Source organism: Silene latifolia, chromosome X, assembly GCF_048544455.1.
Source record: "Silene latifolia isolate original U9 population chromosome X, ASM4854445v1, whole genome shotgun sequence".
Classification (NCBI taxonomy): Eukaryota; Viridiplantae; Streptophyta; class Magnoliopsida; order Caryophyllales; family Caryophyllaceae; genus Silene; species Silene latifolia.
Window position 1 is genome coordinate 284,499,781 of NC_133537.1, and position 22,006 is coordinate 284,521,786.

General features: G+C 39.2%; 1 non-coding gene across 1 annotated transcript; it reads right to left on the reverse strand.

The window, feature by feature from the left end:
• Nucleotides 1-964: 964 nt before the first annotated feature.
• LOC141625638 (small nucleolar RNA R71) lies at nt 965-1,071 on the reverse strand. Its single transcript, XR_012535407.1, has one exon. It is a non-coding gene; the product is annotated as a small nucleolar RNA R71 (small nucleolar RNA).
• Nucleotides 1,072-22,006: the final 20,935 nt, after the last annotated feature.

Sequence of the window (22,006 nt, forward strand, 5' to 3'; positions counted from 1 at the left end):
CGACCGTCTTAGGACCCTTTTAATATCTGTTTTCATCAATTAGCTTAGTTTACTGTTCTTTTATTGCCATTAGTATAGAACAAATCAAATCAAACCCCTACTTTTGTTACCTTGGACTTAAAATTAGACAACTAATAATTGCATCGCCTCCCTGTGGTTCGACTCTGTTACCACTAGCTTCTGTTAGTTTTAATAGGTATTATAAATTTTATCTTTGGTGCACACAACGACGGGCATCAAATTTTGGCGCCGTTGCCGGGGAGGCAATTTTTTAAAATTTTTAGTTGTTTTATTTTTAGTCTTTTTCTTAGTTTAAGGGACATTTGTTCCTTAAACTACTCTCATATTCTATTTGTAGTTTCTTCTTATGCGCAGGTCACAGGGTGGTGAATTACTACCGTTCAATCCTGAGATTGAGAAGACTTTGCGTGAGTTGAGACGATCATCTAGAGTATTGCCGACAGAGGAAGAGCTGAGTACTCTGTCTAGTTACTACGAGAACGAGCTATTTGAGGAGGATCCACATTCATCTCCTGTTTCCACTTCTTCAGCTGAGACCGTCACATCTCCAGATTTTCCAGTCATGGCTGAAGAAGCGAGTATAGCCAGTCACTCTGAGCCGACAGCTGCGAATCTTTACAAAGGATTCGCATTACCAGAGGAAGACAGAAAATTCGAGCCGAAGCCTTCTTATATTAACTTGGTTGAGAGAAACCAATTCGGGGGAGCTGCAAATGAAGATGCAGCCAAGCATATGGAGACATTCATAGATTATTGTTGTTCCATACCCCCATCAACCGGCGTGACGCAGGACCTGGTGAAGGAAACTATGTTTATATTCTCTCTTCGTGATGCTGCAGGGGAGTGGTACAGAGACCTGGATCGAGCTGCTAATGGGATCAGTGACTGGAATTCTTTGGCCCTAGCATTCTACAAGAAGTATTTCTCTGCCTCGAAGACTAATGCCATTAGAGCTCAGATCACGAGCTTTAAACAGGGTCCTGATGAGAACTTTCATGAGGCGTGGGTCCGTTTCAAGAAGTTGGTGCGAACCATTCCGCACCATGGGTTCGAGAAATGGAATCTATGTAATCAATTTTATAATGGGCTCTATGACGATCAGAGAGCTATCCTTGATGTGGCAGCTAGTGGCAGATTCAAGGAGAATGTTGGAGAGACTAAGGGGTGGAAAATTATTGATGATTTGGCCACCCATAAAGCTGAGTACGGGAATTCCAGGGGAAATCAAAGGAGGAGTGCTGAATCCCTTTCTGTAGCTGCACTAGAGGCTCTCTCGGCGAGGTTTGATAAGTACGAGTTGGGAGGAGCTTCAAAAGGAGGGATCTATCATGTGAATGCTGTTTCAGACGGTCCTTTCGTCTGCAAAAGATATGGAGCTGAGGGACATGTTTCAGACAATTGTCCTAATCCCTTTGAGTCTTGTGCTGCCTTTCAACATTATAGGCAGACAAACACTTATTATGAGCCGAATGTCCATCCAAACTTGAGGTGGAGTAGCCAAAATGTCTTGAATCCGACTCAACCTCCACAGCAGCAGCAGCAGCAGAATTATGTGCCCCCTCATAAGGAGCAGCAGCCATATCAAAAGCCTCGGTATGTTCCTCAGCAGCAGCAGCAAACCCAAAGTTCTGATTTCAATGAGTTGAAAAATTTGTTGCTGAAAGAGTCTCAAGCTAGAGAGGTCGGGATGAAGATGTTAGAGAGCCAAATTGCTCAATTGGCTAGGAAGAGTGCAACTCGAGCTCCAGGGCATTTACCGTCGCAAACGGATCAAAAGGAGACCCTTAATGCCATTACTTTGAGGAGTGGGTCTACCCTTGATGGGCCCGCTATGGTCGAGGAAGCTACTGGAAAAGATGAGGCGGAACCAAGTAAGAAGAAGGCAGTGACGAACAATAGCAAGAAAAAGACGATCACCAGGTATGTCAGTCGATCGACTGACATACCGGCCGATCGACGATCCATGAAAAGTTACGACTATCTGTTCTGTAGAAGTCGTCGATCGATCGACATTTCGATCGATCGACATTGCTGCTGAAAGTGATTCTTTTCGTCCTCCAATGCCAAATAACTTGAGGGACCACTTGTTTCGGGGTACGAAAACTCCGAAAATATTGGGGCAAGACCCAAATGCTGATGGGCCAGTTCCGGTTCCGAAGTACGAGACGATGACGATTAATGGTTCATTTTTAAGACGGTCTGAAGAGGGTTCGAGCTTCACCAAAGAGAAGGTCATGGATTTTCAGCCTAAATCCACTGACGCCGGCATGAGAGATTTAGAGGAGAGGGCTAAGTTGTTACTTTCAGCCCCCTATCTTGAGAGATTGGTGCCGACGAAGGAACAGGTATCGTTTAATAAATTTGAAAATGTTGTTCGTAGCTTAAACGTACAAGTTCCTTTTCTTGAATTAGTTAATCAAGTGCCTGCTTACATGAAATTTATGAAGCAACTTTTATCTAAAAAGAAGTCACTTGAAACTGTGCATACTGTCGCACTAACTGAGGAGTCATGTTCTTATTTGAGACATACTGCACCTCATAAGCTAGAAGACCCCGGTAGTTTTTCAGTCCCATGTAATATTGGCACCTCTCCTATTGAGAAATCCTTGTGTGACCTAGGAGCCAGTATTAGTGTGATGCCTTTGAGTCTTGCTAGGAAGCTGAAGTTGAATAGGTTTGCAGTCACCAACATGACAGTAGTACAGATGGCTGACCGATCTGCGGTCCAGCCGATAGGAGTCTTAGAGGACATTCCCGTGCAAATAGGAAAGTGCTTTTTCCCTGTTGACTTCGTTGTACTAGATATGCCCGAAGATGCCCACATACCTATCATACTAGGTAGACCATTTCTGCACACTGCTGGTGCAGTTATAGATGTTGGCTTCAAGACTTTGACCTTCAAAGTAGGTAAGCATTCCATTGTCTTTGCCCAGACGGCTAAGAAGAAAGACCCCATGTGGCCAGTAACTTGTAATACGGTTTCTGAAAAGAAATCTTATTTTGTGCTTCCTGACATGCCTACTGCTATGCCTGTTTCTGCTATAACACCTCCGCCCCATATTGGGAGCAAATTGGAGGAAGATTCTTCCGTTTTAGATATTGCAGGAGCTGGTTTGGGGAAGGAAGAGCTACATGTTGCTCCAGCTGTGAAGGAGCCAATAGTTCAAAGAGGTGGTCTAGGATGCCTTAGCTATGGCACTGATGAGGAGCCCGATGAGGAGCCAGTCAAAGTGACGGAGTCCGATTTGGATTCTGACGAGCTAGAGGAGGTCATTGAATGGGAAGATGTCCGACATGTTGATCCGTTGAGTTCTGCGGATGTTGGAGCTAAGAAGAGTGCAGCTGAGAAAATGAGCACTGTGGAGGCTACCTCTTGTAGCCAGAAGCCGAGCAAGTGGGCCATTCCGTGGCCATTCTTGATCAACTATTAGTTGATTATGACTTTTTCAAAAACCATACATTTTATTGCTTTCGTTGAACTTTTTATTTACTGTTTTGTGTGCGCGAGACTTTGCATTTTAATATGTTTGCTTAGGATTTTATATACTTTATACCGTTACTTTGGGTTTTGCGCAATTTTGGGCGCGTTATTATGCGTATTTACAGGTTTATAGACCTTGTTAGCTCAAGTTATCGAGCTAATTCGAAGAAATCAGAAAGTTACAGCAGGTTTTCCAGTCGATCGACTGCCTCCTATGGTCGATCGACTGGGCTGCGACTTCCAGGAGCTTTTGTTCCTGTTCATTCCGGTCGATCGACTGCCTGCTATGGTCGATCGACCATTGTCGCTGTTGTACCTGTTCACGACCTTTCCCATGCTGTGTTTGGTCGTTTTGCGGAATTGAGGGAGTCTTCCCTCCTCTTTATTTTCCGACATATTTCTGTTTTCTTCCGTTTTTAATTTTTGCACATAATTACCGCTTCCACATTGCTTTCTCGGATTTATGCGTGGTATTGTTTGTCTTTTCAGATACCTATGGTAGCACTGCTGGCTACTGAAACCTGCTACCTCACGCTGGTTTGGGGAGGTTTTCTTTTGCTGCACTTTAAGTCTTGTACGTTTCCGAGCTTCACTTCATGTCCTTATTTACTTAATATTCTCGCAAATTCCCGTCTTCCTTTTTCTTCATTATATGATTTTGCACAATGGGGACATTGTGTGGTTTGGTTTGGGGAAGGGTTTTGCGTTGCATTTTATTTGCTTGCATTCACGTTTACATTTTTTGTCTTGCATTGTTGTTTACTTTCCCTACAAAAACAAAAAAATCCAAAAAAAAAAAAAATTGCAAAATTTAAAAAAAAATTCAAAAAATTGCATGTTTATTTTAGCATATAGGTCGAGTCGGAACGGTAGTATTTCAATGATGACAATGCATTTTCAGCTGTTTATGCCTAAGCCTTGCTAATTGACATGTTATTAGTAGAATCATATATGCATAGTCTACGAGTTTTTCGTTAAATATCTTGCTGAACTTTAAACTTGACTTGGATTTATGGCAAACTACATCATTTTCTGAGGTTTAGAGCTTTTAACTGGTGACATTCATGACCGGTTCATTTAGGATTTGTGAGTAGTTACTCCTTATGAGACATGTTACATAAATGTGCATAAATTTGAACTTAATCTGCTTAATACCTGTATGAATTCGGTTTGTGGTGTGTTGACACATGTGGAAGAGGTCACCCCTTTGTTCATTTTGCCCATAAACTCCACACTGCCAAAAATAGCCTTTTTGTCCCGTTTACTACATCTTACATTTAGCCTGCCCTTGTCAAGCTAGTAGTTTACGTTCTTGGGATTGTTACTTCATTTTTGGTAGCTAATGCTCATTTTGAGATGATGTTGGGAAGAGATGAAAAAGGGAAGAAAGGAACAAAAGGAAAAAAGAAAAAAAAAAGAAAAAAATGATTCGAAAAAGAAAAAAAAGTGTTGTACTGTTTAAATACGGTCGATCGACTGCCCATTCTGGTCGATCGACTGCCGCGCCAAGAAAAAGAAAAATCAAAATCACATGGTTTGAATCTTTATAAGTTGGTGATTTACACTCCCATGTTTCATTTGTATCTTATGGGGAGTTGTTTAATTATGGAGATTGGGAGATTTGTGCTTGAAAATTAGCACCGTTTTGATTGAAATTTTGAGCAAGAAGTTGGATGGTTTATTAATTTGGTTCCCTTAGTTACTAGCTTGGCATTTAACTCTGTTTTTATCCAAATTTACTTTTGCCTCTTCTTACCCGTCACCTCACATATCCATATTTAACTCGGCGTGTGTCATGGTCATCTGTTTGATTGGAATGCATATGTATGGTTATAGAGATTACTTTCATATTATATTGCAGGCATGTTCTTATAGGTCGTAGTTAGGTGAGTGTCACTAACAAGATGAATTTTTTCTATCTTTTACATATTTCCACCTGCGCCTATTTGAGTGATTTGAGCAACCCGTGAGAGTCCATAATGATAAGTCTCTATAGTTGACGGTTCAGCAGTTTTTGACGACTTCATAACTCGTTTGCATAATTCATATTGCTAGTTGATTGTTGGTTATTGCATTAAATTGGTTTAGGCTATTCGAATTGCATTTCGCTCTGAGATTGAACTCGTTCCATTAGGTTTTAGGATCGAGTCTAGTTCTTGCTTGGAGACAAGCAAGGGTTTGGTTTGGGGAAGTTTGATGCGTGTCCTAAATATGATGTTTTACACCCCATTTTACACGCATTTCAGAGCTCATTTGTGTAGTTTATGCTACTATTTGCCCCCATTTTGTCTACTTTCGTATTTTTATGTAATATTGCAGATTTATGCGGAAATGAGTAGATATTGAGCTAAATCCGTCCCCGAGTATCTTGCATTGCATTTGACGTGAAATATTTACTTAAGGAACGAGCTTGGTGCGCATTTCGAGGCCTGAAATATAATTTTATGAAGAATTAGAAGCGGATTACCAGCTACTCCAGTCGATCGACTGACCTCCATAGTCGATCGACCAGACCACGAGTTCCAGTAGCTACTGTTCAGCGAAGAGCAGTCGATCGACTGCCTTGCATGGTCGATCGACCAAGCCGCTATTTCAGACGTGAATTAAAAGATCGAGAGTTTTAAAGCCCATTGTAATTAGGTTTTAGGAATGAAGAACTACGTTGTATTCCTATATAACGTAACTTTAGTTTTCAGCATAGGGGATCCCTTTTTATCAAGTTTTTATCATTCAGTTCGAAGATACAATTCAACATCCATAGTTTAGTTCGTTCTTTAATAAAGTTTCTGTTTTGCATTCGGTTCTGATCTTCCCTTTAAAATTCCTTTACACGGTATTCTTCTGTTCTTATTCAGTTCTATTGCTTCCATTCGCAGTATAGAATTGCTAGGTTAGATCTCCCGAAACCAATTTATCGCTTTATGTCAATCGTTTGTTTAGATAATTTAAGCATGATTTCGAATGTTTTAATTGTTAAGTTTATTGCTGTTTTTGTCATGAGTATGAGTAGCTAAATCCCCTGTGCTAGGATGTAGGGAATCTGTAGCGTAGGCGGCATTAGAATAGGACGACCTAGAGCGCGCCATGGTCGATCAACTGGTCTTCGTGGTCGATCGACCGGCCACGTAAGATTTGCTTCGTTTTAATTAATTTAATTTCTATGTTTGACGAATCGAGTGCACGCGACTAGTTGAATGTTTAGGATTTGACCGACCCAATAAAGATCGAAAGATAGGGAAGGGAGATAGCCTACCTAATTAAGACGACTAGATTAATGAGATATAGAGGTAAGTTAATTTAGCCTTTTTAGTCACTTTTCAGGGCGAAAGTTAGCATTAGTGATATTAGGGACCTGCAGCGAGATCGAGAGATGCTACCTGTGAGAGTGGACCGAGAGGACCTCTTATTTTCCCGTATCACTTGTTTGTTTTAGACCTATCTAGTATACTGCCGCCGAAATTACAGTGAACCGACCGTCTTAGCACCCTTTTAATATCTGTTTTCATCAATTAGCTTAGTTTACTGTTCTTTTATTGCCATTAGTATAGAACAAATCAAATCAAACCCCCACTTTTGTTACCTTGGACTTAAAATTAGACAACTAATAATTGCATCGCCTCCCTGTGGTTCGACCCTGTTACCACTAGCTTCTGTTAGTTTTAATAGGTATTATAAATTTTATCTTTGGTGCACACAACGACGGGCATCATAGGTACCTGGGTAATATGTTCGGTAAGAGGGACAGTTACCTGGAGGTTCTTGACCACGTCCACAAACTTACCGTACTGTCGCTCTACCTTAGCATCCTTCAGACGTCCTGGATAGGGAACCCTGGTAGCAATGAGTGGACCAACGACTTTCTCTTTACCTATAGCAGCACGTGACACCTCCACAGTAGGGGGAGAAGACACGGTAACGGAATTAGATGTTGAATTTGATGTTCCGCTGGCTCTGGTACTCGATCGAGTAGTTTCTTTACTCGATCGAACTGTTTTATGTGACAAATCACTCGATCGAGGAATATGCACCTCTCGATCGAGGTCTTCAATTTCAGCTTCTGTCGATCGAGCCCCAGAATTACTCGATCGATCAACATTCTCTGCCAAGTTACTCGATCGAGAGGAATTAACTCCTCGATCGAAATCTTCAATTGTGGCACTTCTCGATAGACCAGGTATTGTAATCAATCGAGTGCTGGGAGAGGCTAAATCACTCGATCGAGCTGTATTTTCACTCGATCGAGCTGCAGGATGATATTGAACAGGGATGTCGTCTATTAGCTCCTCCTACTCGTTATCCAGGGTCTCATCAGCTGTCACAACCTCGTCTTCTGGCATTTTCGGTTAATCATAAGTAAGACCAATTCGGAGATTAATGGCATTGACTGGATCACATGGGGGCGATTGATTCGCTTGGTTTTGCGCGAGTGTTAGCCGCGCAACTTGCTCTCTTAGCTCTACTATGGCAATATTATCCTTATCGGATTTCTTCCCAAACTGGTGCGTTAAGTTCAATACCAAGGATTTCAATTCGCCGAACTCCTCATTTGTAGAGGATGAATCTTGTTGCTTTTTACTGTAGGGGAGTTAGATGTACTCATTGAGGTCAAGTGTTTGTATAACTTAGAGAATGGCACTCCTTGCTTGAATTTTTGATAAGCAAGGACGCGCTCTACATTCCCCATACAACCAATAGGGTCATGCCCCTCCATACCGCATCTACCACATACTATCTTATGCTCAGTAATAGCACAAACTTGTTCGTGCTCACCCATGGTCTGTATAATCTCCGGATTGCCCAACCTTCCACTGGGACTTTCCACCTCAGCTACTATCAACTCATTTACATACCTACCTCTCCGTGGATTTCTATATTCGGCAACGTGGATGGCCATTTCCTCAATAAGATGTCACCCTTGATCATCCTCTACATTTTTTTAGAATCTCCCCTTGGCCGCATTATCGAGAATAACTCTCTGGTCCGGATACAACCCGTTGTAGAATTGGGTGAATAAGAACCATCGCTTAAAGCCATGATGGGGTACAGATCGGACGAGCTTCTTGAACCTAGTCCAAGCCCTGTTCAAGTCTTCAGTAGGTAGTTGCTCTAATCCAGTAATTTGAGCTCTCAACGCATTAGTTTGCTGTGGTGGGAAGTATCGTCTGTAAAAGGCTAAGGCAAGGGAATTCCAGTCAGTCACACCGGCAGCTTCCCTGTCCAAATCTCTCAACCATTCCCGGGCATCATCAGTCAATGAGAAAGGGAAAAGGACTCCCTTAACTCTATCTTGTGTTACCCCAGCAGCTAGAGGAATGGTGGAGCAATACTCTGTAAATAGCTCTATATGCTTGCACGGATCCTCTCCAGGTACCCCCTGAAGAGATTTCTCTCAATGAGCTGTATATAAGAGGGGTGGATTCCAAAGGTCCCCGAATCAGTAGTGGGTAACAAGAAACCTTTAGGAAGGGAATCCACCGTAGGCTCTAAATGACTAGCTATATTCGACATCCTAGCAGATAGAATTTACAGCAAGGCAGGTATGACAATGTTCTCTTCTTAGAACAGATATCCTGCAAAACTAATTAAGAACTTGCAAAAATATGAGATCAATCTCAAGGAATAAATTCCTTAAGACGTGAGACAAACTCAATAAAAGCAACAAAATTACGCCACCTCCCCGGCAACGGCGCCAAAATTTGATACCGTCATCAGGTACCAAAAATAAAACTTAGATACACTAACAGAAGCTAGCAGTAAGTAGGGTCGATCTCCACAGGGAGATGGGAAAATGTTAGCTTTAACTAAGTACGTCTCGGTAACCAGTTTCTGGGGGTTTGAATTGTTTGTTCTAATCTAATAAGACCAGGGAAGAGAAATAAAGCAAGAGAGTTGGAATTAAGCAAGTAGGGAGAAAATTGATAAGACAGTCGGTTCACCATGATTCTCTAGTCATGCAATTTAGGTCTCAGGTCAATGCGAGTATAATCTATGAGGCAATGAATATCTCCTTCCGGTCTCAATTCACCCTAAAACACAAATAGCTTAGCATCCGCCCTCACTAAAGTGCCCTAATGTTCGCTACGAGTCTCACTCTTTCCAATCTTCCGATCTAGGTCAGGATTTACTGTGATTTATTAACTAATTGCGTCGACTCAATTAGACAAGAACAATTATATGTAGCGATTAACAACATAGACTAAACTAGCATCAAACCTAATAATTCGATTTACACTTTCCTTAAAATCATGGCTCCCCTATGTCTTAGCAAGGGAGATTACCTATGCATTAATATCGGGGTAACAACAATCACACATAAGTAAGAGAGATTAAACATGATAACAAGAACGATGAAAGATTGATAATAACAATTGCAAGTAATTGGGAGAGCAATAAACAGCAATAAAAAGCAACAATAGATTAAGATTAAGAATAAAGGAAGAATAAAGGTACCGATTACAAGTTGTAAGATCCAAGCCAAACGTTTAGAACAAAAGTATGGGAGAGTAAGGGAGAGGAGAGAATGTCGAAGTCTAAGGGCCAAGAAGAAGAAGCATAAACGTACTACTTGACCTAGTTTATACTGTGACACCCCTATACTCCAAGTGCCTTACCAGGACCACTTAAGGTACGAGAACGTCACCATCTCGGTTACCCGAGGCTATGATAATCAAATTACAATAAAGAAACATACTTAAGAGGAAATACGGTTTTAAGTGATTAGATGTCAACTCCAAAACTGTTAAACTGAAATACAAATAACTCAAAACGGCCTATTGATAAAACTATCAAAACTACTAAACATCGTCTGACACAGCGGAAGACTTCTAACTGCAACTTGATGACTCATCCCAGCTATCCCATACGCGTCATATCATACCTGCTCAATAACTGCTCACCATCCCCGAATGGATCACCACAGTTTTTAAAACATTTAAACGGGGTCAGTAATAATTACATACAACCAAACCACAACGAAACACGTACACAAACAGCTCAACAACCCACAAACCTCCAAACTCCATAATCAATCTCCACACACCTGACTACACATTAAAGTGTGTAGTCCTGCCAGAGTACCCATCGCAACAAGTACTCCACACCGCCAGTGGGGGACCACAGCCGTACCCACCGAATCCCCGCTCATCAACCACTGAGCGATAAACCCAAGTTTCCTTAATGTGCACATCCCCTCCTGTGGCGGGTTCCACAAAGGGCGGACCAAGGGCGTGAAGCCACTCTCGAAAGTGACTCCACTCAGCCAGGGAAGCGCCCCGAATATCACAGACAGTTATACAACAACAATCAACAATATAAACCAACAACCTGAAAGATCATAGATCCATATTAGACTCTCTAATAAAATTAATTTATCTCATAAATTGTTATTTAGGTGATCTATGTAACATGCATGCTAATATGAAAGCATAAAAAGAAAGTATAAGGAAAAACAATTTCCTTACATTGAATTTGTGGTAAAAAGGGCACAAACTAGTTCACCTTACTAGCTTGTTCTTGAGCTTATACCAAATGGAAGATCCTCCTTGCAAATCTTCAAAAAGAAAATCTCCTTCTTGTTGCACCCAAGAACTAACCCAATAATAATAACAAGTATTGAACTAGAACTTGTTAATATTGTACCCTTGATATTATTAGTAATATTACTAACTAGTCTTAGTAATAATATATTTTTACTAACAAGCTTAGTAAAGATGAGTAATATTTTTAGAGAGATGTTGGAGAATTGTTCACATGCAAAAGTGTTTAGTGAAGAAGTGAGGTAGTGTAAATAAATGAACAATAGATGGAGTGAAAAGGAAGGGAAGTGGCAGGTGGAAGTGGAGTGAGGGAGTGGACAAATTTTGTCTTATGTTTTTCATCTTACATCACATGCAAACTCTTACATAAGATAAATTATGGTAGTATACAAAATAAGGTGAAATGATTATATGAGTAATCATCCAGTACTCTTATTTTACACGGTCCACTTGACCATTTATGGGTCCATGTTGGTTCTTATATTTGTCGCACAAATCCGTGTAATTTTTATTTTAAACATCGTATCATGTTTAAATACTTCCATAATTAATTCGTCCAATTCACTCCATAAATATACGTGTACCACTACACATATTATTTACGTACTAATATTAATCACATTAATCAATTAGTACAATTTTAGTGAATTAACAATTAATTAACTAAAACCCGTCTTCCAAAACTTATTATTCAATTATCGCATAATTAAATAATAACTGCCGCTCCTCGAGTTCGCAACTTGTAATTTCTCTAAAAATAATCGACTAACTTTTTAGTCTACAAATCAAGGGACTAAATACATTGTATCTCATACAATTAATTAGTTGTCTATTGGGGTTCGTTCCTTTAGGTGTGACCGAAAGGGGTCAGTTGATCACCGCCGTCTCACAACAATAACGTCAAACTCTAGTCAGCCAACCGTTATCGATTTACGTTACTCAAATGACGAGGATCAAATAATTAAATATCTGATGATATTTCATTAATGAGATTTATTATGTTAACGCACTATTATGGAGGACACTAACTCCAACAATCTCCCACTTGTCCGACACAATGTGTGCGCTACCAATTCTCTTGTCCGTTTTAATCTCCCACTCAATGCAAGGTGTCTTTCAGGTCGTACATGCACATGAACACATCGCCAGTGGTTTTCTCGATCGGGAGTGTAACTACCTGACCGGAAAAATCTCTCACAGATTACTTCCGAGCGTGGCCACGCATTTGTAGTCATTAACTCCTCGAGTGGCCTTGAGATATAGTTACCCAACGTGGGTGGACAATTCCTGTATGCCCTATCTATCCTATTGCACAATACAGCTCACCATGACCTAGTAAATGCCCTTTTGGCCTCCTTTCACGGCACGACCTAGGACAAAAACCAAAGTCACTCGGAAACTGCACTTGCTCAGATAATAGTCTCCAGTCAAAAGAATCGACTCATTCGAACATCTTAGAGATCCCCGCCACGATCATGCGTCTATAATAGAACTTAGAGACTCTCTAAATGGTCACTGTCTGGCAAAGTGTTACACACTCTGCCTATGTAATCGACTAGTCATCACGTATGACTTTATGGTGTTGAACAATCATCAATCGACTTACAATCTAGTCACTCCGAGATGTCACCTCATTAAGTGACTAGGGACAAAATACAATGTTCATCTTATTCACTTGAATAGTGTTCAACATTGTCTCCACAACTTATTCAGATAAACAAGGTATTAAAATTTAGTCACACTAAATAAAATATTCATAAAAGAATGAATACAAAAACAATGAATGTGATTATCATATATATAATAAAAGATACACTATCCAATTATTAGATATCCATAATCCAAAGAAAATATGGTACTCGTCTCAATCCCATAGCGACGACATGACCATCATGCTTAGCCTTTGATAAAGGCTTGGTTAAAGGATCAGCAATATTATCATCTGTCCCAACCTTACAAATGTCAATTTCCTTCCTTTCCATATAATCTCTAATTACATGGTATTTCCTTTCAATGTGTCTATATTTGTTACTAGACTTAGGCTCTTTGGCTTGAAAAATAGCTCCACTGTTATCACAATATAGAGTGATAGGATCTTTGGCGGAATGGACTACTCCTAGCCCCTCCATGAATTGCCTAATCCAAACAGCTTCCTTCGCAGCCTCAGACGCTACAAGGTACTCAGCCTCTGTTGTAGAATCCGCAGTAACACTTTGCTTGAAGCTCTTCCAAAGAAATGGCTCCTCCATTTAGCATAAACACATAGCCGGATTTGGATTTCATGTCATCCCGATCGGTTTGGAAACTTGCGTCCGTGTAACCTCTTACACGCAACTCAGTTTCTCCTCCAAACACTAAGAACGAATCCTTAGTCCTTCTCAAGTACTTAAGGATGTTCTTTACGGCTATCCAGTGACTCTCACCAGGCTTGGCTTGATACCGACTTGTCATGCTCAAGGCATACGTAACGTCGGGACGAGTGCAAATCATAGCATACATGATAGACCCAGCAGCGGAAGCATAAGGGACGGTCTTTATGTGTTCAATTTCCTTAGGGGTGGAGGGAGACTGTGACTTGCTCAAAGTAATCCCTTGGCCCATAGGTAGAAATCCTCTCTTGGAGTCTTTCATATTGAGCGGGTCAAGAACTTTGTCAATATAAGCTTCTTAACTCAATGCTAGTATCCTCTTGGACCTATCCCTATAGATCCGGATACCTAAGATTCGTTGTGCCTCTCCCAAGTCCTTCATTTGGAAGTGTTTCCCTAGCCACTCCTTAACGGAAGTGAGTGATGGAACATCATTCCCAATGAGTAATATGTCATCCACATATAGGACAAGGAATGCAACCTTACTCCCACTAAACTTCATGTATAAACACGGTTCTTCCACACTTCTAGTGAAACCATATTGTTTAAAAACATGATCAAAGCGATGATTTCAACTCCTAGATGCTTGCTTAAGACCATAAATGGACTTCTTGAGCTTACACGCCTTCTTAGGGTTAGATGTATCCACAAAACTTTCAGGTTGTATCATGTACACCTCTTCTTCTAGAATCCCATTCAAGAAGGCGGTTTTGACATCCATTTGCCAAATCTCATAATCATGAAATGCGGCAACCGCTAAGATTATCCTAATGGACCTAAGCATAGCGACTGGAGCGAAGGTTTCGTCATAGTGTAAACCATGAACTTGGGTGAAACCTTTTGCCACCAATCTAGCTTTGTAAACATCCACATATTTATCCACGCCGAGTTTAATTTTATATATCCATTTACACTGAAGGGGTCGCACTCCCTCAGGTAAATCCACCAAGTCCCATACTTGGTTCTCGTACATGGAATAGACATGGCCGATTTGTAGGTAGTGGGTTCATCACTTTCCAAAAGCAACAAAACACCATCTTCTTCGATGTTACCAAGGTAAGGGTCAGGTGGATTAGAAATCCTACTTGACTTTCTAGGAATAATTATCGTTTCAGAGGAAGAGGGAATGCTATCCTCCACGTTCTCCTCTACCTCATTCTCGGTTTGTGGCTCTCGAACTTATTCAAGTTCAAATTTTCTCCCACTCTGTCTCCTAGAAATAAACTTCTTTTCTAGGAAGACAGCATCACGAGCCACAAACACTTTGTTCTCGTATTTATTGTAGAAGTAATAGCCACGTGTTTCCCTTGGATATCCTACAAAAAGACATTTGTCAGACCTGGGTGCAAGCTTATTGTCAGACTTGATCTTAACGTACGCTTCGCAACCCCAAATACGCATGAATGACAAATAAGGGACTTTCCCTGTCCATATCTCATATGGAGTCTTATCGGCCGCTTTAGTCGGGCTTCGATTTAGTGAAAATACTGCAGACAAGAGAGCAAAACCCCAAAATGAACTAGGAAGCTCGGTTAGACTCATCATTGACCGAACCATATCAAGTAAAGTTCGGTTTCTCCTTTCGGCCACACCATTTAATTTCGGTGTGCCAGGAGGAGTCCATTGTGATACTATACCACAATCTTTTAGGTGTGAATCAAATTCAATATTTAAATACTCACCACCACGGTCGGACCGTAGGGTCTTTATCTTTTTATCCAATTGGTTCTGTACTTCTTTTTGGAACTCTTTGAACTTGTCAAAGGCTTCACTCTTGTTCTTCATTAAGTAGACATACCCATATCTAGTTAAGTCATCAGTAAAAGTAATGAAGTAGTGAAAACCTCCTCTAGTGGTGATGGTTAATGGTCCACACACATCCGTATGTATGAGAGCCAAAACCTCACTAGCTCGTGTCCCTTTTCCCGCAAAAGGTGCACGAGTCATCTTGCCTAAAAGGCAAGACTCGCATGTACCATAAGATTCGAAACCAAATGGTTTGAGAACTTTTGATGAAGCAAGTCTCTTAATGCGTCTTTCGTTTATGTGGCCTAAACGACAATGCCAAAGGTAGGATTCGTTTGGATCATCCGTTTTGAGCTTTTTAGTATCCACATGATAAACGTCATTAACATCATTTAAAACATAAATGCCTCCAATTGAAATGGCCTTGCCATAAACCACATCATTAAAAGAAAAAGTACAACACTTGTCCTTAATCATAAAACAAAAGCCTTCCGCGTCTAACGCGGAAATGGAGATGATGTTCTTAGTTAAAGTTGGTACAAAATAACACTTATTTAAATACAACTCTAAACCACTAGCTAAAGTGAGCACATATGTCCCCACGGAAACGATGGTTACTCTAGCTCCATTGCCCATGCGGAGATCCACATCACCTTTTGCTAGTGCTTGCACGTCCCTTAAACCCTGCAAATGGTTACAAAGGTGAGAGCCACATCCGGTATCAAGTACCCAAGTGGAAGTACAAGCATAATTAACGTCTATCATATAGAGAGAGGAAATCATAACAATAGGCGTGACACGCCCTTCCTTGAGATCCTCCAAGTATTTGGGACAACTCCTCCTATAATGCCCCTTCCCATTACAATGGAAACATTCGGCCTCGGAGAGCTTGACACTTTTAGCCTTGGGATTGCCATTCACAAGGGCCTTCCCCTTTCCCTTGTCATTTTTCTTTGACGATTTCTTGAATTGGGACTTTTCTTTCCCTTTTCCTTTCTTGACTCCAAGGGACATGTTTTTTTAACTTTATGGTTAAAACATCCCCTTTTTCACTCCCACTAGCCTCCATATCCCTCTCCGCTTGGGTGAGGAGTGCATGAATTTCATGGTAACTCTTATCCATGTCATTCATGTTGTAGTTTACCCGAAAGTGGGCAAACTTGGTGGGGAGTGAGTGGAGGATACGATCCACCACAAGAGTCTTAGGAATCTTACACCCTAGACGCTCTAGGATGTCAACATATTCGACCATTTAGAGTACATGGGGACCAACCTTTTGGCCCCTCTCAAGCTTAGCTTCAAAGAAGCGTGACGCCGCATTGTATTGACGGACTTTAGGTGTTTGTGAAAACATAGTGATCATACGAGTGAAAATCTCGTACGCATTTAAAGAAATGCATGATAGCTTGAGCTTTGGGGATATTGACCATATCAACACATTCTTGATATCATTCAACATCCTCACATAGTCATCATAGGTGGTCCGCACCGGCGATGAAGCTCTTGCACCGGGCTCAATTGGAGGAGCATCGGTCAAGTATGTGAGCACATTGTCGGACAACGCGGCACTTTTGATGTTGGATTCCCATTCAAGAAAGTTACTACCGTCATCTTTTAAAATACATTTGTCCATTACGGACCTTAGACATGAATCTTTGCCTAGTGAAGTAGTCGATGGAGTTGATGAAGTTGCCATTGCGAATTAAAATGCTACAACAAAAAGGAAAAATTAACATTCATTGTTTTTAAAAACTACTTGTAAAAACATGTTTAGCTAGTTTTAGCATTTATATAATGACCTCCCAATAAATTATATAAATGATTCCAAGACCCAAATATTAAACAAAAATGAGCATCGCTTGGGCGAAACATCCCATAATTGCGTAAATTCGGTAAGTCACGTTGACTAATTCTACCTCTAGAACTCTTGGTCGACGAATTTCCTCAAATTCATCTACTAGCCCCGGAACACAAGACCGTCTTATATCCCATTGAGTCCAACCAATTTTAGCGGGTGATAACCGTTTACCACCCTACTTACCCAAGGTAAAAATAGAACACCCCGCTTGGGCGAGCGTGGCTCTAATGAACAAGAGATTTATAGGTGTTACTAATTGGTAAGGCTAATCTCAATTTTAGTTATGTGAGAGATCTTGTCAATTTAGTCAAAAATTCCTTATAATTGAATTAATTCGGTGAATGTAAATGACGTGAATTGACAACCGCGAAAATAAAATGCATGCGAATGGCGATTTTGGCATGCACGAAAATAAAACAAGCAAACATGTAAGCATATGAATAAATCCTAATATGGCCACCTAGTTAATAAAAACTAGTCTATTACATTTCGAAAACAAACTCCTTGGTCCCTTGCCTCTTCATTCCATAAGTGGCTATTCCTTGTGGGATTTGGAACACCTTCCAAAAATAGACTCCGTCTTGTTGTAATCCGTCTTTGGAAACGCCGGTAAAAATAACTATTACAATTAAATTACATAGCTATTCCTATTATACATTAATTAATAAAATAAACAAAACTATTAATTAATTACAAACCGACGATACGAGATCGTATTTAATTACAAACAAATCGATATTCTCATTCATTTTGGGTAATAACGATTAAAATTAACTAGGCCATACTAGGTACAACAAGATAAATACTTTAAATAAATGACAATCATTCATTCAAATTAAATAAATATGCTTAAAATGCTGTAAAATGATGCCAAAATCGCCCTATCTATCTTTCACCGGTATCCATCTCGGTTTTTGTGGATTTAATCGATTTTTAACATGTAAAAATCAATAATCAATTCTTAAATCTCATTTAAGTCCAAACTAATTGTCCAAACTGTTTTGAACCTCAAAATTAGTCCTAAATAATTTTATGATAAATAATTAGTTTGATTTGGTGATATTTTACTAATTTAATCGATAATATCATAATATTTAAGTAAAAATCCAAAATAATTGAAACATCACCCAAAAAATTGAAACAAAAAATTTTAGTATTCTGGAACACTCCCAAGAATACCAAAAAGTCAGAAACATTGCCCAAAAAATCCGGATAAATTTTCTAAAGAAAAATATCGATATTTATCGGTTTTTAACCACTAAAACCAATAAACATAAAAAAAAAGTGAAAACACACATGCAAAATCACTTTTAATATTTAAATAATATTCTTAAATGTACATAAATTTATAATGGGTAGAATCAAAAGTTTCGAAATTATGATTAATTAATTTCACTTTTATCGACTTTTATCTCATAAAATCAATAAACATGCAAAAAATTCGAACCAACCTTCAACTTTTTGCATACAATCAGTAGAAAACATGCATGAAATACCATAAAAAATCCATGCATCGAATCAACTTTTAACTATTTTTAGTCAATTTTTAACTAAAATACGGCATTTTGACTCGGTTTTCTACCAAAAATCATTAAAAATAACAAAATAACTTCAAAAATCACCAAAAAATACCACAAACCTTTTGCGATCAGTAGGTATGCATGTCCCAAAAATTTCGTGCTAAAACCTCTTCTAACACCATTTTTGAGTTTTTATAAATTATCTCATAATTCAATAAAATGCTTAAAATCAGCATGCAAATTACAAGCCTAAGCTCTGATACCACTTGAAAGATCATAAACCCATATTAGACTCTCTAATAAAATTAATTTATCTTATAAATTGTTATTTAGGTGATTTATGTAACATGCATGCTAATATGAAAGCATAAAAAGAAAGTATAAGGAAAAACAATTTCCTTACATTGAATTTGTGGTAAAAAGGGTACAAACTAGTTCACCTTACTAGCTTTTTCTTGAGCTTATACCAAATGGAAGATCCTACTTGCAAATCTTCAAAAAGAAGATCTCGTTCTTGTTGCACCCAAGAACTAACCCAATAATAATAACAAGTATTGAACTAGAACTTGTTAATATTGTACCCTTTTTTTTTTGATGAAATGTAAGTTTCCATTAAGCTCAAACAAGGCTATTACAACCTACTTTTTCGTACAAACAATTTGATGAGAACAAAAGTTCTACTTACATAACTCAGTACTAGACAACCACATCCTATCCCTACCTAGAATGGAGTTTCTAAAAACATTTATCCTCAACTTTACAACCTGATTAACCTGTTTTCTAACAAGATCAGGGTGTTCAAGGACAAGCTCACATCTTACTCTATTCCTTTGCTTCCATATAAAATAGTGACAAGCCATAAAAGAGCAAATAAGAAGAGCCTTCTTAACCTGAGACCACGATTGCTGCCAAATCTAGTGCAAGACATCACCAGTAGGCAAAGATATCCTGCAACGTTGTGCCATCCCCAACAGGATACGCTTGCTGTAAATACATTCTTCAAACAGGTGCTGATGAGACTCAGAGGCACTGCCACAGAGCAGACACAAGTCATCCTGACAGATAGCCAAAGCATATAGTTTCTCTCTTACCTGCAGGACAAGCTAATATTGTACCCTTGAAATTATTAGTAATATTACTAACTAGTCTTAGTAATAATATATTTTTACTAACAAGCTTAGTAAAGATGAGTAATATTTTTAGAGAGATGTTGGAGAATTGTTCACATGCAAAAGTGTTTAGTGAAGAAGTGAGGTAGTGTAAATAAATGAACAATAGATGGAGTGAAAAGGAAGGGATGTGGCAGGTGGAAGTGGAGTGAGGGAGTGGACAAATTTTGTCTTATGTTTTTCATCTTACATCACATGCAAACTCTTACATAAGATAAATTATGATAGTATACAAAATAAGGTGAAATGATTATGTGAGTAATCATCCACTACTCTTATTTTACACGGTCCACTTGACCATTTACGGGTCCATATTGGTTCTTATATTTGTCGCACAAATCCGTATAATTTTTATTTTAAACATCGTATCATGTTTAAATACTTCCTTAATTAATTCGTCCAATTCACTCCGTAAATATACGTGTACCACTACACATATTATTTATGTACTAATATTAATCACATTAATCAATTAGTACAATTTTAGTGAATTAACAATTAATTAACTAAAACCCGTCTCCCAAAACTTATTATTCAATTATCGCATAATTAAATAATAACTGTCGCTCCTCGAGTTCGCAACTCGAAATCTCTCTAAAAATAATCGACTAACTTTTTAGTCTACAAATCAAGGACTAAATACATTGTATCTCATACAATTAATTAGTTGTCTATTGGGGTTCGTTCCTTTAGGTGTGACCGAAAGGGGTCAGTTGATCACCGCCGTCTCACGACAATAACGTCAAACTCTAGTCAGCCAACCGTTATCGATTTACGTTAATCAACTGACGAGGATCAAATAATTAAATATCTGATGATATTCCATTAATGAGATTTATTATGTTAACGCACTATTGTGGAGGACACTAACTCCAACACAACCGTCACAATCACCAGCAATTTAATTAATCAATAACCACAATACAACCACCACACACATCATTTAACTAATACTGAGTAGGGAAAACCTACCTAGAAAAGCAATCACCACAGACGGTCTAGCAGCTAATCAAAATCGTTCTTCAATGAAATCACCTCCTATCAAACATACAATCATACAATCACCATCTAATAAACACAATACTCCCAAAACCCCCAATTTACCCAATTAGGGTTTCAACTAAAATCAACGGATCAACCTAAAAACAGTACAAGGATCTTACCAATAATATGACGGTCTCAACGGTATAAAGAACTCAGGATTACGGCGACACAAGCCTTGGGATTTGATAGCAATATGAGAGAGGAGAACTACGTAACCTTGTTTTCTCTTTTGTGAATTTTAGAAAAGTGTAAAAGTGAAAAGAAACTGGCGGATTAAGTTTATATATCTTTCTCACGTTGCTATCAAAACCCGTCAAACTAACCCGTTAAAGTAACCTACTCGATCGAGTAAGTAACTTACTCGATCGAGTGTCACACATACTCGATCTAGTACCCATCAGGCAGACTACTGTTTCGTATACAAACATATTTACTCGACAGAGTAAGCCCCACTCGATAGAGTACCCAAAGACATAGAAAACCATAGTATTACAGTCTTCCCACCTTAAAAGGAACTTCGTCCCCGAAGTTCAACCCATACTAAAAAAAACATACTAACTCGATCAAGACACAACAACGCAACTAAGAACTCAAAACAAAACTCCAACCTATAAAACATGAACTTGTAACACCAATTCCACCAACAATTCCTACCTCCACAACATGGCTCAAGATATCGTATCAACTACATTATATCTCTCTCGACACTAACTCCATACACTACCAACTACCGTCCACAAACGCTGCTAGCTCCGTAACATATCATCCATTAGAAAATCTAAGATCAAGACACTCATAAACAGCAAACGAAATGTTACATTCTACCACCCTTAAAAGGAACTTCGTCCCTGAAGTTTACTCACACTCATAACATCATCATCCAACTGTCAACATTATTGAAATATTCTCCCATTCATAAACATCGAACTACTACAAGCACGTCCATGACCTTTTAACACTATCAACCACAATATATAAAAATCCATTCTTTATGCTACATCAACACTCTACTTCCAATTATACTACGACATGCACAACCCTCAAACACTATTTGCCGCATCCTACTCCTCTTAAGATACATGTTACATCCTCGTAACCCACTAATACTAGATCCTTAGCTATATCCTCTCATTATCTTCATCACCACCACATGTCAAAGATAACCGCCTATACCCTCACACCTATAACCATTCCTATTTCCAAGGCTCTCTTACTTAAACAGTTCTCACACCTCAACTCATTCTGCACTCCATCTAACCAATA